Source organism: Oncorhynchus tshawytscha, linkage group LG13 (assembly GCF_018296145.1).
Source record: "Oncorhynchus tshawytscha isolate Ot180627B linkage group LG13, Otsh_v2.0, whole genome shotgun sequence".
NCBI classification, from domain to species: Eukaryota; Metazoa; Chordata; class Actinopteri; order Salmoniformes; family Salmonidae; genus Oncorhynchus; species Oncorhynchus tshawytscha.
In genome coordinates, this window is record NC_056441.1 from 85,973,881 (window position 1) to 85,989,266 (window position 15,386).

The 15,386-nt window shown below is 40.8% G+C and overlaps 1 protein-coding gene across 1 annotated transcript in view; it reads right to left on the reverse strand.

Annotated features, from left to right (window-relative positions):
- The window catches only part of LOC112236337 (muscleblind-like protein 1), a 173,759-nt gene extending 165,736 nt beyond the window's left edge, over positions 1-8,023 (reverse strand). Inside the window, 1 exon segment of the mRNA XM_042296465.1 lies at positions 7,923-8,023. The gene's annotated coding sequence lies outside the window, so the exon portion shown is untranslated.
- Between the last annotated feature and the right edge of the window lie 7,363 nt (positions 8,024-15,386).

The window sequence follows — 15,386 nt, forward strand, 5'->3', positions numbered from 1 at the left end:
CCAATAACTACCGTGGAATATGCGTCAACAGTAACTTAACAGCAGACTCGTACATTCCCTTTATGAAAACAATGTACTGAACAAATGTCAAATATGGCTTTTTACCAAATTACCGTACAACAGACCATGTATTCACCCTGCACACCCTAATTGACAACCAAACAAACCAAAACAAAGGCAAAGTCTTCTCATGCTTTGTTGATTTCAAAAAAGCCTTCGACTCAATTTGGCATGAGGGTCTGCTATACAAATTGGTGGAAAGTGGTGTTGGGGATAAAACACACAACATTATAAAATCCATGTACATAAACAACAAGTGTGCGGTTAAAATTGGCAAAAAACACACACATTTCTTCACACAGGGTCGTGGGGTGAGACAGGGATGCAGCTTAAGCCCCACCCTCTTCAACATATATATAAACAAATTGGCGCGGGCACTAGAAAAGTCTGCAGCACCCGGCCTCACCCTACTAGAATCCGAAGTCAAATGTTTACTGTTTGCTGATGATTGGTGCTTCTGTAACCAACCAAGGAGTGCCTACAGCAGCACCTAGATCTTATGCACAGATTTTGTCAGACCTGGGCCCTGACAGTAAATCTCAGTAAGACCAAAATAATGGTGTTTCAAAAAAGGTCCAGTCGTCAGGAGCACAAATACAAATTCCATCTAGACACTGTTGCCCTAGAGCACACACAAAAAACTATACATACCTTGGCCTAAACATCAGCGCCACAGGTAACTTCCACAAAGCTGTGAACGATCTGAGAGACAAGGTAAGAAGGGTATTCTATGCCATCAAAAGGAACATAAATTTCAACGTACCAATTAGGATCTGGCTAAAAATACTTGAGGTCTGGGGTCCGCTCATCAACCAAGACTTCACAAAATGGGACAAACACCAAATTGAGACTCTGCATGCAGAATTCTGCAAAAATATCCTCCGTGTACAACGTAGAACACCAAATAATGCATGAAGAGCAGAATTAGGCCGATACCCACTAATTATCAAAATCCAAGAAAAGAGACGTTAAATTCTACAACCACCTAAAAGGAAGTGATTCCCAAACCTTCCATAACAAAGCTATCATCTACAGAGAGATGAACCTGGAGAAGAGTCCCCTAAGCAAGCTGGTCCTGGGGCCCTGTTCACAAACACAAACACACCCCACAGAGCCCCAGGACAGCAGCACAATTAGACCCAATCAAATCATCAGAAAACAAAAAGATAATGACTTGACACATTGGAAAGAATTAAACAAAAAACAGAGCAAACTAGAATTCTATTTGGCCCTAAACAGAGAGTACACAGTGGCAGAATACCTGACCACTGTGACTGACCCAAGCTTAAGGAAAGCTTTGACTAGGTACAGACTTAGTGAGCATTGCCTTGCTATTGAGAAAGGCCGCCGTAGGCAGACATGCCTCTCAAGAGAAGACAGGCTATGTGCTCACTGCCCACAAAATGAGGTGGAAACTGAGCTGCACTTTCTAACCTCCTACCCATTGTATGGCCATATTAGAGAGACAAATGTCCCACAGATCACACAGATCCACAAAGAATTCAAAAACAAATCAAATGTTGATAAACTCCCATATCTACTGGGTGAAATTCCACAGTGTGCCATCACAGCAGCAAGATGTGTGACCTGTTGCCATAAGAAAAGGGCAACCAGTGAAGAACAAACACCATTGTAAATACAACCCATATTTATATTTATTTATTTTCCCTTGTGTACTTTAACCATTTGTACATTGTTACAACACTGTATATATATATATATACAACCACCACCCATCCCCTCCCCATCCACCACCCATCACCATCCCCAACCACCACCCATCCCCATCCCCAACCACTACCCATCCACCACCCCAACCCCATCCCCATCCCCAACCACCACCCCATCGCAAATTCTAGCAAATCCTAAACCTACTTTATTGGACCAGCGCTCACGGTTGCCCCTAGTGGCCAGTTAGCTGTCCAATATTGACTTTAATCTGGAAAGACCTGGCTGGATGATGATCCACATTAAACAGTAATAGAGACCTATAGCAGCACACCTGAAAGAATGGGCCTGTTTTCCTGGGGACCAGTTGTGGAAAAAGTATCCAATTGTCATACTTGTGTTATATTTATTTATTTTCCCTTGTGTACTTTAACCATTTGTACATTGTTACAACACTGTATATATATATATATATATAATATGACATTTGTAATGTCTTTATTGTTTTGAAACTTCTGTATGTGTAATGTTTACTGTTAATTATTGTGGTTTATTTCACTTTTGTATATTATCTACCTCACTTGCTTTGGCAATGTTAACACAAGTTTCCCATGCCAATAAAGCCTCTTGAATTGAATTGAATTGAGAGAGAGAGAGAGAGAGAGAGATAGAGAGAGAGAACTCAAGAGAACTCGAGGGAGACAAAGAGAGAGATAGAGACAGACAAAGGGACAGAGAGAGAGATGGGAGAGGTGGGGGGGGGGGCAGACAGAGGGACAGAGAGAGAGAGTGGGAGAGGTGGGGGGGGGCAGACCAAAAGAGAAGTGTCTGTAGCATTGATAAAGAAAGACTGTCTGGAGGGAAGTCACAGTGGAAGGAGACTGCTGATGGGGTTTTTAGGTGATGATGACAACAAGCTCTCACAGTCTCACTGGAGAATGAGACGATCATCCACGTTCCAGTCTCACTGCTCTAAACGTCAAATTTTGAATTGTTTTTGCTGCTCCTTCAACTTTGTATCATTCAATTTCCCCAAACAAAGTTAATAAGGGTTAAGTTTAGTCACTTTTCATAAATTGTTAAGGGAACGGTTAAGGTTTGGGATAGGGTTAAATAAAAAAAATCTGAACTTCAGAACCAGTGTCCAGGACTGGGATCGAACATCCAGAGTCATGAGATTTACACCCATCCCAAACCCCAACCCCAACCCCATCCACCACCCCAAACCCATTCCCATTCCCATCCACCACCCCCAAACCCCATCCACCACCCCATCCCCAACCACCACCCCATCCGCATCCCCAACCACCACCCCATCCCCAACCACCACCCATCCCCAACCACCACCCATCCCCATCCCCAACCACCACCCATCCCCATCCCCATCCCCATCCACCACCCCATCCCCATCCCCCACCCCATCCGCATCCCCAACCACCACCCACCCCCACCCCATCCACCACCCATCCCCATCCCCATCCATCACCCATCCCCATCCCCAACCACCACCCATCCCCTCCCCATCCACCACCCATCACCATCCCCAACCACCACCCATCCCCATCCACCACCCATCCACCACCCCAACCCCATCCCCATCTCCAACCACCACCCCATCGCAAATTCTAGCAAATCCTAAACCTACTTTATTGGACCAGCGCTCACTGTTGCCCCTAGTGGCCAGTTAGCCGTCCAATATTGACTTTAATCTGGAAAGACCTGGCTGGATGATGATCCACATTAAACAGTAATAGAGACCTATAGCAGCACACCTGAATGACTAGGCCTGTTTTCCTGGGGACCAGTTGTGGAAAAGTATCCAATTGTCATACTTGTGTAAAAGTAAAGATACCTTAATAGAAAATTACTCAAGTAAAAGTGAAATTCACCCAGTAAAATATTACTTGAGTAAAAGTCTAAGTATTTGGTTTTAAATATACTTAAGTATCAAAAGTAAATGTAATTTCTAAAATATGCATTACAAATTCCTTACATGAAGCAAACCAGACGGCAGCATAATTAAAAAATATACAATTTACAGATAGGACCGAGGATCCAACTCTCAGACATAGTTCACAGTCATTTAAGTGTTTAGTGAGTCCGCCAGATCAGAGAGAAAAGGGATGACCAGGGATGTTCTCTTGATAAGTGTGTCAACCATTTTCCTGTCAAAATGTAACGAGTACTTTTACACCAAAATACACACAAACCCACAACCCTTGGTTTGTCTGACTGTAGCAGACAGCGTGGGTAACGGAGGAGTTGAATCATTTCCTGAAGGGCAGCCGCTGTGTAAACACCAGGAGTCGTGTCATTACGCAGAGAGTGGTGTGTGCACGTGTGTGTGTCTGTGTGTGTACGTGAGTCTGTGCACTACGCCTCTGCCTGTGTGTTTGTGTGTTTGTGTGTGTGTGTGTGTGTTTAAGTGCGTGCGAGACTGCGAGAGTACGTATCTGTGTGTGCAGGTATAGGATCTTAATTTGACCAGAACAAATTTAAATAAATCTGCAGCAAAGAGGATTTGAAAGTTTAGTCCATAAAGTTGCTTGATCGGTGGCTAAGATATTAGCTGGACAAAAGCAGGCTACATGAAAATACTGTTAATATAACCAAGCTCATCTGCAAGGAAATTCTGTGTGTGTGTGTGTGTGTGTGTGTGTGTGTGTGTGTGTGTATACAGTACCTTCAGAAGGTATTGACTCCCCTTGACTTTTTCTTGTGTTACAAAGTCACAATCAAATGGATGTAATTGTCATGTTTTGCACAAAACACAGTTATGTCCAAGTGGAATACATTTTAATTTTTTTTTAGATAATGGAAAATAAAAACACTCATATATTTTGATTAGATAATTATTCAATTCATGTTAGAAACACCTTTTACAGATGTATCTTCCTGAGTTATTCTCTTAAAACCTGAATATTATAATTATAATATAATATATATTATAATATATTATAATTCTTGCCCATTATTCTTTAAAAAATTATTCAGGTCTCTGGCAAGTTGGTTGTTAATCATTGCTAGACAGCCATTTTTAAGTCTTGCAATAGATTTTCAAGCTGGTTTAAGTCAAAACTGTAGCTCGGCCACTCAGGAACGTTCAATGTGGTCTTGGTAAGTAACTCCAGTGTATATTTGGCCATGTGTTTTGGGTTATTAAATTTATTTGTAAAAAATTATTTCACCTTTATTTAAAGGATATAGGGGGCGCTATTTTAATTTTTGGATGAAAAATGTTCCCGTTTTAAACAAGATAATTTGTCACGAAAAGATGCTCGACTATGCATATAATTGACAGCTTTGGAAAGAAAACACTCTGACGTTTCCAAAACTGCAAAGATATTGTCTGTGAGTTCCACAGAACTGATGTTACAGGCGAAACCCAGATAAAAATCCAATCAGGTAGTGCTGCATTTTTTGAAACCGCCTCATTCCAATGACTCCTTATGTGGCTGTGAAGGAGCTAGGAGTCAGCTTACGTTTTCCACGTTTTCCCCAAGGTGTCTACAGCATTGTGACGTCTTTTTAGGCATTTCCATTGGAGAATGGCTGTAAGAGACCATATAGGGTGAGTGGTCGCATGGTGTCTCCCGGAGAAAATCTTGCGTAAAATACTGAGGTAGCCATTTTTCCAATCGTTTCTTATGAGAAACCAACTGCCTCGACGGATATATTATCGAATACATATGTTAAAAACACCTTGAGGATGGATCCTAAACAACGTTTGCCGTGTTTCTGTCGATATTATGGAGCAAATTTTTGATTTCTCAGCCAAGCAGGATGAACAAACGGCACGTTTTTCGCCTACAAAAATATTATTTTTGGAAAAAAGGAACATTTGCTATCTAACTGGGAGTCTCCTGAGTGAAAGCATCTGAAGTTCTTCAAAGGTAAATGATTTAATTTGGTTGCTTTTCTTATTTTTGTGAAAATGTTGCCTGCTGCCAGCAGAGCCTAGCATAGCATTATGCCATGATAAACTTACACAAATGCTTGTCTAGCGTTGGCTGTAACGCATATTTTGAAAATCTGAGATGACAGTGTTGTTAACAAAAGGCTAAGCTTGTGTTTGAATATATTTATTTCATTTCATTTCCGATTTTCATGAATAGGAAAAGTTGCGTTATGGTAATGAGCTTGAGGCTATGATTACGCTCCCGGATACGGGATTGCTCGTCGCAAGAGGTTGATAGGCTAGTTGAGAACAAGTTCTCATTTACAACTGCGACCTGGCCAAGATAAAGCATAGCAGTGTGAACAGACAACAACACAGAGTTACACATGGAGTAAACAATAAACAAGTCAATAACACAGTAGGAAAAAAAAGAAAAAAGAAAAAAGAGAGTCTATATACATTGTGTGCAAAAGGTATGAGGAGGTAGGCAATAATTACAATTTAGCAGATTAACGCTGGAGTGATAAATGATCAGATGGTCATGTACAGGTAGAGATACTGGTGTGCAAAAGAGCAGAAAAGTAAATAAATAAAAACAGTATGAGGATGAGGTAGGTAAATTGGGTGAGCTATTTATCGATAGACTATGTACAGCTGCAGCGATTGGTTAGCTGCTCAGATAGCAGATGTTTAAAGTTGGTGAGGGAGATAAAAGTCTCCAACTTCAACGATTTTTGCAATTCGTTCCAGTCACAGGCAGCAGAGAACTGGAAGGAAAGTTGGCCAAATGAGGTATTGGCTTTAGGGATGATCAGTGAGATGCACCTGCTGGAGCGCGTGCTACGGTTGGGTGTTACACCCGTAGCTCCCAGTGTCTTTTGGGTACTGAACCAGGTTTAGCTCTATTCTTTTTCTTTTTATCCTGAAAAACTCCTTAGTCCAATGACAGTCATACCCATAACATGATGCAGCCATCACCATGCTTGAAAATATGGGAGAGTGGTACTCAGTAATGTGTCGTATTGGATTTGCCCAAACATAACAGTTTGAATTCAGGACACATATTTTTTGACGTTTTACTTTAGTGCTATGTTGCAAACAGGATGTATGTTTATGAATATTTGTATTCTGTACAGGCTTCCATCTTTTCACTCCGTCAAGGTTATTATTGTGGAGTAACTATAATGTTGGTAATCCGTCCTCTGTTTTCTCCTATCACAGCCATTAAACTCTGTAACTGTTTAAAAGAAAATCTCAAATCACCATTGACCTCATGGTGAAATCCCTGAGCAGTTTCCTTCCTCTCCGGCAACTGAGTTAGGTAGGACACCTGTATCTTTGTAGTGACTAGATGTATTGATACACCATCCAAAGTGTAATTAATAGCTTCACCATGTTCAAAGATAAATTCAATGTCAGTTTTTACCAATAGGTGCCCTTTTTTGCCAGACATTGGAAAACCTCCCTGGTCTTTGTGGTTGAATCTGTGCTTCATATTCATTGCTCAACTGAGGGACCTTACATGTAATTGTACGGTATATGTGGCTAACAAAGAAAACAATAATAAATAATAATAATAACATAAAAAATCTATATTTTTTAAATATATAAATAATAGTAATAACAAACATTTTAAAAACGATTATTGTACACAGAGTGAGTCCTTGCAACTTTATCTGACTTGTTAAGCACATTTTTACTCCTGAAATCATTTAGACAAAAAGGGGTTGAACATTGTACTTACTGACTTTAGATATTTCAGCATTAAATAGTTTATTAATTTGTTAACATTTTCTATAAACATCATTCCACTTTGACATTTTTCAGTTATTGTGTGTAGATCAGTGACAATTTAAAAAAAATTGTATATAATTTTTTTTTATTCAGACTTTTAACAAAACACAATGTGGAAAAAGTCAAGGGGTGTGAATCTTTTCTAAAGGCTCTGTGGTATATACAAGAGTGAAGAGAGCCGGGAAGAATGACTACTGTGTGTGGTTTGACTACGGAACATTAAACGGTCCAACTCCACAGTCTCCTCAGCTCTTTTCCACATTACAAACGGTCGTGCTTGAAATAACTGCTCATTAGCAAGGAAACTGTCTGACTAACTGCACACACTCTGCACACACTCATACATAGACACACAGATAGACGGATTTACATTTTACGCAAGGAATTAAACAAATCTGAGACTCCACAACTACAAGCAGTACTGTCTCAAGTACAGACCTCTCCCTCTACACACACACACACACACACACACCCTCTGTAAATGCGAACCGCGTTCACTTACTGTGCCTCAGCGTGGACTTCTCCGACTGCTGCTGAGAGGAGAATGGAAAGTGAAAACCTCACGCTTGCATCACAGTGCTTCTGTCCCACTCTCTCTCTTTCTCCCTCCCTCACTCCCTCCCTCAATCCTGCCCCTTCTCTCTATCTTCCTCTCTCTCTCCCTCCCCTGTGCTCTCTCTCCCTCTCTCTCTCTTGGCAGAAGCCTACTGTGCTGTGACACACCCCTCTCCATATCCGCAGCTGGCTGGCAGTTCACCTTTCACAGCGCATGCTTCCACTGTATGCACAACAGAGAGAGACAGGGGGAGGGAGGGATAGAGGGAGGGAGACAGGGCTAACTCAACCGAAATTTTGCTGTCAACAAATCAGCGCCCATATTTCCCCCTGTGTGTTCCTCTTTTCCTGTGTTAATAGAGGCAGACAGCCAGACTTTGATATCAGCACCCTACTGTTCACCTCTCTCCCTCTCCCCCTCGCTCCCTCTCTCTCCCCCTCTCCCCTCTCCCCTCTCCCCCTCTCTCCCTCTCCCCTCTCCCCTCTCTCTCCCTCTCTCCCCCTCTCCCTCTCCTCCTCTCCCCTCTCTCCCTATCCCCCTCTCTCCCCTCTCCCTCTCTCTCCCCTCTCCCTCTCTCCCTATCCCCCCTCTCCCTGCCTCTCTCTCCCCTCTCTCTCCCCCTCTCCTCTCCCTCTCCCCCTCTCTCCCCCTCCCTCTCTTCCTCTCCCCCTCTATCTCCCTCTCTCCCCGCTCCCCTCTCTCCCTCTCTCTCCATTTCTCTCCCTCTCTTCCTCTTTTCCTCTCCCCCTCTCTCACTCTCTCCCTCTTCCCCTTTCCCCCTCACTCCCTCTCGCCCTCTCTCTCCCTCTCTCTCCCTCTCTCCATTTCTCTCCCTCTCTCCCTCTTTTCCTCTCCCCCTCTCTCACTCTCTCCCTCTTCCCCTTTCCCCCTCACTCCCTCTCGCCCTCTCTTGCCCTCTCTCCCTCTCTCCCCCTCTCTCCCTCTCTCCCTCGCGCTCCCTCTCCCCCTCTAACCCTCTCCCCCTCTACACTTCTGTCCTCTTTCACCATCTGTACATGCAGGCATAACATAGTCAAGAGATACTGATAGTGGCCACCTGTATCTCTCCCTCTATTTCTCTCCCTTTTAGATGTAGAAAATCACAGAGTAACGTTACCAGATTCTGCAGTGAGGACGAACACATGAACGGACAAAAGCAGCCTTACCTTACTTTGTTCAGGAGCATTGTGTGTGTGTGTGTGTGTGTGTGTGTGTATGTGTGTGTGTGTGTGTGTGTGTGTTCAGGTTGACAGCTGCTCTAAAACCCCCAGTGAGGTGTTTGCCACTCTGTCTGGAACCATTCATCTGCAGCAGAACAATCACATGTCACACACACACACACACGCACGCACGCACACACACACACACACACACAGACCGTCTCACTTTCCCCCTTTCTGAAATAGCAGCTGTGTCTTCCTCGCCTATCACAGACCTCACAACCTCTCAGTCCTCTCAGTCCTCTCAGACCCCTCAGATAGAGAGAGAGAGAGAGAGAGAGAGAGAGAGAGAGAGAGAAAGAGAGAGACAGAGAGAGAGAGAGAGAGAGAGACAGAGAGAGAGAGAGAGAGAGAGAGAGAGAGAGAGAGAGAGAGAGAGAGAGAGAGAGAGAGAGAGAGAGAGAGAAAGAGAGAGCGAGAGAGAGAGAGAGAGAGACAGAGAGAGAGAGAGAGACAGAGAGAGAGAGAGAGAGAGAGAGAGAGAGAGAGAGAGAGAGAGAGAAAGAGAAAGAGAGAGAGAGAGAGAGAAAGAGAAAGAGAAAGAGAAAGAGAGAGCGAGAGAGAGAGCAACCGAGATAGAAATTCCTTTTAGACAACATCCTGGACAAAACCTCTCAGCTTCCCTATCATATAAAAAAATGCAAGCAGACTTAAGACAATTAACAACAATGGCAAAAGGTTTGATGAAGAGTTAACGTGTGCAAAAACCTAAGAAAGAAATTGAGAAATCAATCCAATCAAAAACATAGATACCCAGAAAACCTGAGCCTAGAATCAACTGTTAAAGACCACCGGAACTTGCTGTATTCTGAAATTACATTGAATGAACTACAGGACAAAATACAAACTCTCCAACCCAAAAACGCTTGTGGGGCTAATGCTGTCTTCAATTAAATGATAAAATATACTGACAACAAATTCCAATTGACTATACTTAATTATAACTCTTTAACATTATCCTTAGCTCTGGCATCTTCCCCAATATTTGGAACCAAGGACTGATCACCCCAATCCACAAAAGTGGAGACTAATTTGACCCCAATAACTACGGTACTGTGGGATATGTGTCAACAGCAACCTTGGGAAAATCCTCTGAATCATCATTATTAACACCAGACTTGTACATTTCCTCAATGAAAACAATGTACTGAGCAAATGTCAAATTGTCCTTTTATCAAATTACCGTGTGACAGACCACGTATTCACCCTGCACACTCTTATTGACAAACAAACCAACCAAAACAAAGGAAAGGGGGATACCTAGTCAGTTGTACAACTGAATGCCTTCAACTGAAATGTGTCTTCATTTAACCCCTCTGAATCAGAGAGGTGCAGGGGGCCAGGGGTGGAAGTAACGAATCAGAGAGGTGCAGGGGGCTGCCATAATCGACATGGGGGGGTGGTAGTAACGAATTACTCACGTTCCTGTAATTTAGTAGATTTCTGTGTACTTGTACTTTTTTTTGTATTTTTCAAAGGCTGTACTTTTACTTGTACTTAAGTATATTTTGAATTTTTTTAGAGTGAAGTACTTAAGCACATTTTCAATACTCTCCAGAGTACAATCTAGACAAAGGATACACATCATCATGGCAAGCAACATGACCAGAAAGTTAAAATATATTTCATCGCCATGAATGGCATTTGTTGTGTAGGCTATGTAATGTAGCTAACAAAGTGTTGCTACTAGCCAGTTGCGTTCAATCTGTAGCATAATGCTAACGTTAGCTAGCTCATCCTGTTGCTAGCTACTTAGAAGCTAACCTTGACCAACTTCTTTACATAGCTGAAGGAACTATAAGCTGTAGTGTGGGATACTACAGTATTGCCATTATGGTGGCTAGTAGCTAGCCATCCCCATAATGTAAGTTGTTGGGGATAGCTAAAAGTGAAATCAATTAACTTGTGAAGATACAATAAATAAATCATTTTGAGACCTGGGATTTTTAGGTGTGTGCATTATCTTTGTTTTTGCTTGCTTATTGCTATATTCATGAATATATATAGTAATAATATATAGCTATATCTGATTGGATCACTGAGTTTCAAATAATAGCCAAGAATCATGTTTGGAAATACTATAAATGGGGGAAAGAAAGAAGAATATTCCACAAAATCCGTATGTATTTGGACAATGACATTATTGAAAACATGCTGTAATTTCTAAATGGTTCATTTGATATAAATAAAAACACCTTCTTATAGCTGACAGTCTGCACTTTAACCCCGTTGTCATTGTATCTTTTAAAATCCAATGTGCTGGACTACAGAGGCAAAACAAAAATATTGTCATTGCCCAAATACATACAGATTGCACTTTATGTGCTGGTTTAAGTTAATTTGAATAAAACCAAACTGGTCAGGCTATATTTTGCCCAGATTGATGCGATAATTTTGTCCACAGAGGAAACATCCATTAACTTCTTATGGCTGGTGGCGGTATTGAGTAGCTAGAATGAACAAGGTGCCCAGAGGTGTCCAGAATAAACTGCCTACTACTCAGTCCCAGTTGCTAATATATGCATAGTATTAGTATATTTGGATAGAAAATACTCTGAAACTGTTTGAATGATGTATGTGAGTATAACAGAACTCATATGGCAGGCAAACACCTGAGAAAAAAATCCAACCAGGAAGTTCGAAATCTGAGGTTGGTCGTTTTTCAACTCATTCCCCATTGAAGATACAGCGGGATATTGGTCATGTTGCACTTCATAAGGCTTCCACTAGATGTCAACAGTCTTCAGAACCTTGTTTGATGCTTCTACTGTAAAGGAGGGGATCATAAGTGCTGTTTGAGTCAGTGGTTTTGCAGAGTGCCACAAGCTCATGATGCTCGTTCACGTGATAGTTAGCTCGCGTTAGCTCGGGTTCCATTGCATTTCTGAAGACAAAGGAATTCTCCGGTTGGAACATTATTGAAGATTTATGTTAAAAACATCCTAAAGATTGATTCTGTACATTGTTTGACATGATTCTACGGACTGTAACGGAACTTTTTGACATTTCGTCTGCTCCTAGTGAACACACTTTGTGAGTTTGGATTTGTTTACAAAACGCGTTAACAAAAGTAGCTATTTGGACATAAATTATGGACATTATCGAATAAAACAAACATTTATTATGGAACTCTCACGTCCTGACCTTAGTTCCTTTTTTATGTCTTTATTTTGGTTTGGTCAGGGCGTGAGTTGGGGTGGGCATTCTATGTTTTCTATTTCTATGTGTTTGGCCTGGTATGGTTCCCAATCAGAGGCAGCTGGCTATCGTTGTCTCTGATTGAGAACCATACTTAGGCAGCCTGTTTTCCCACTATGGGTTGTGTGTAGTTATTTTCTGTTTAGTGTTTTTGCTGCACCTTACAGAACTGTTCGTTTGTCGGTTTGTTGTTTTCGTTCAGTATTCATCTTTATTAAAATTATTATGAATACGTACCACGCTGCACTTTGGTCCTCTTCTCCTTCTCCTGACGACAATCGTTACAGGAACTGGGTTTCCTGGGAGTGCAGTCTGATGAGGATCATCAAAGGTAAGTGAATATTTATAATTTTATTTCTGACTTCTGTTGACTGCACAATATGGCGGATATCTTTTTGGCTTGTTTGGTCTCTGAGCGCCGTACTCAGATTATTGCATGGTTGGCTTTTTCCGTAAAGCTTTTTTGAAATCTGTCACAGCGGTTGCATTTAAATTTAAATATGCCTTTTGAACATTCATTTGAAAATTTTTATTAGTGAAGTTGATTTAATATTAAAATCAGCTATGCTGGATTTTATCTTGTTGGTTATTATCTGGTGTTTTATGGAACATTTATTCCGTCAAGCATCACATGTTAACAATCTTACAAATACAGTAGTATATAGATAAATCTTACAAATACAGTAGTATATAGATACATCTTACAAATACAGTAGTATATAGATAAATCTTACAAATACAGTAGTATATAGATAAATCTTACAAATACAGTAGTATATAGATAAATCTTACAAATACAGTAGTATATAGATAAATCACGTTCATTTTTTGTGAAGCTTGCATTCAATTGCCTCTCCCTTTTCACATGAACTTCCATTATTGTAAAAGGAGAATAAAAACATCCATCAAAATAGCAAATATTTAGTAACTTTTACTCTGAGTACTTTTTAAATGTGCTACTTTAGACTTTAAATTGAAATTACAACAGTACTTTTATTCTACTTGATTACAATGTCATTAAAACTTGTTATGGACTAGGTCCCTGTGGCGGGATCAAATCAGCGGAAATTTTAGAGCGCCATCTATAGTTTTCGATAAAACTCAAACTTTCATTAAAACACACATACAAGGTACTGAATTAAAGCTACACTCGTTGTGAATCTAGCCACCAAGTCAGATTTGTAAAATGCTTTTCGGCGAAAGCATGAGAAGCTATTATCTGATAGCATGCACCCCCAGAATACCAGACCGTCAACAAAACAACAGATTTTGCGGTAGCCGGCGCTACCCAAAACGCAGAAATAAAATATAAAACATTCATTACCTTTGACGAGCTTCTTTCTTGGCACTCCTATATGTCACATAAACATCACATTTGGGTCTTTTTCCCGATTAAATCCGTCATTGTATACCCAAAATGTGATTTGGCCCAATGCTCTAATCACTAAGACAAAGTATTTCTTGCTTTGTTGCTTTCAAAATGATTTTGGATTCAATTTGTTCCTCATTACAAATTGATAGAAAGTGGTGTTGGGGGAAAAACATATGACATTACGAACCCATGTACACACACAACAAGTGTGTAGTTATGGGGTGAGACAGGGATGCAGCTTGAGCCCTACCGTCTTCAACATGAACTTACGGGTCAAAGGTTTTGGAACACCTACTCATTCAAGGGTTTTCCTTTATTTTGACTATTATCCACATTGTAGAATAATAATGAAGACATCAAAACGATGAAATAACACACATGGAATCGTGTAGTAACAAAAAAAAGTCTTAAAGAAATCAAAATATATTTTATATTTGAGATTCTTCACCCTTTGCCTTGATGACATATTTTCCCACTCTTGGCATTCTCTCAACCAGCTTCATCTGGAATCCTTTTCCAACAGTCTTGTTCCCACAGAGATTTTTAATGACCACATTTACATTCACACTAATATCCCGTTATTATTTGGGATATTCAAGTATTCTGCTTTTGAGTTGACGCATATAAATATCATACCCCGTTTACAATAACACAAAAAAGCTTATACCGTTTATGAGGAACCCAGAAAAGATACTTGGCATATGCTGACCTTAGATGGGATACTGTGGAATGTAAACATGTCATTCCATTTGCTGTTGTTTTTGCAGTATGCACAGGATCACCTTCGTATGTCATGGGTGTTGTGTGATAATGATTTCATCTGATTGTCAAACAAATCACTTCAAAAATGTAGGCTACCTGCGTAGTTTGATTCACCACAATAATTTCGTAATAATGTAGCCTACTATAATTTTGACATTTGTTTGTTAACCATAGTTTGATTACTTTATTTTACTAGGCAAGCCAGTTAAGAACAAATTCTTATTTTCAAGGATGGCCTAGGAAGAATTAGCGTAGCCGGCGCTACACAAAACGTGAAATGTTGCGTGATTTTTAACAAAAAGCAGAAAAAATTCACAGCGTTCTTAAGAGGTTTTAATGTTCTTGTTCAGGGGCAGAATGACATATTTTTACCTTGTACAGCTCGGGGAGTCGATCTTGCAACCTTTTAGGTACTAGTCCAACGCTCTAACCACTAGTCTACCTGCCTCCCCAATACCTACAGCTACACGTCTGTCATACCTTGGTGCCCCAGAAGACTAAATACATCTTTTGTGAATTATGTGGTGGCAGGGTAGCCTAGTGGTTAGAGTGTTAGACTAGTAACCGGAAGGTTGCAAGTTCAAACCCCTGAGCTGACTAGATACAAATCTGTTGTTCTGCCCCTGAACAAGGCAGTTGTTCCTAGGCTGTCATTGAAAATAAGAATTTGTTCTTAGCTGACTTGCCTAGTTAAATAAAGGTTTTACAAAAAATATGTAATACATCGATAGAATGAATGCATAAGTAATCTAGTTAACAACAGTATCTCTGTCTGTTTCGTTGAGGGACCGAGGAGAAAACTCAATAACTCCAAAATTGGAGTGGTCCTGTGCAAAATGTCAAAAATGTCATGAGTTT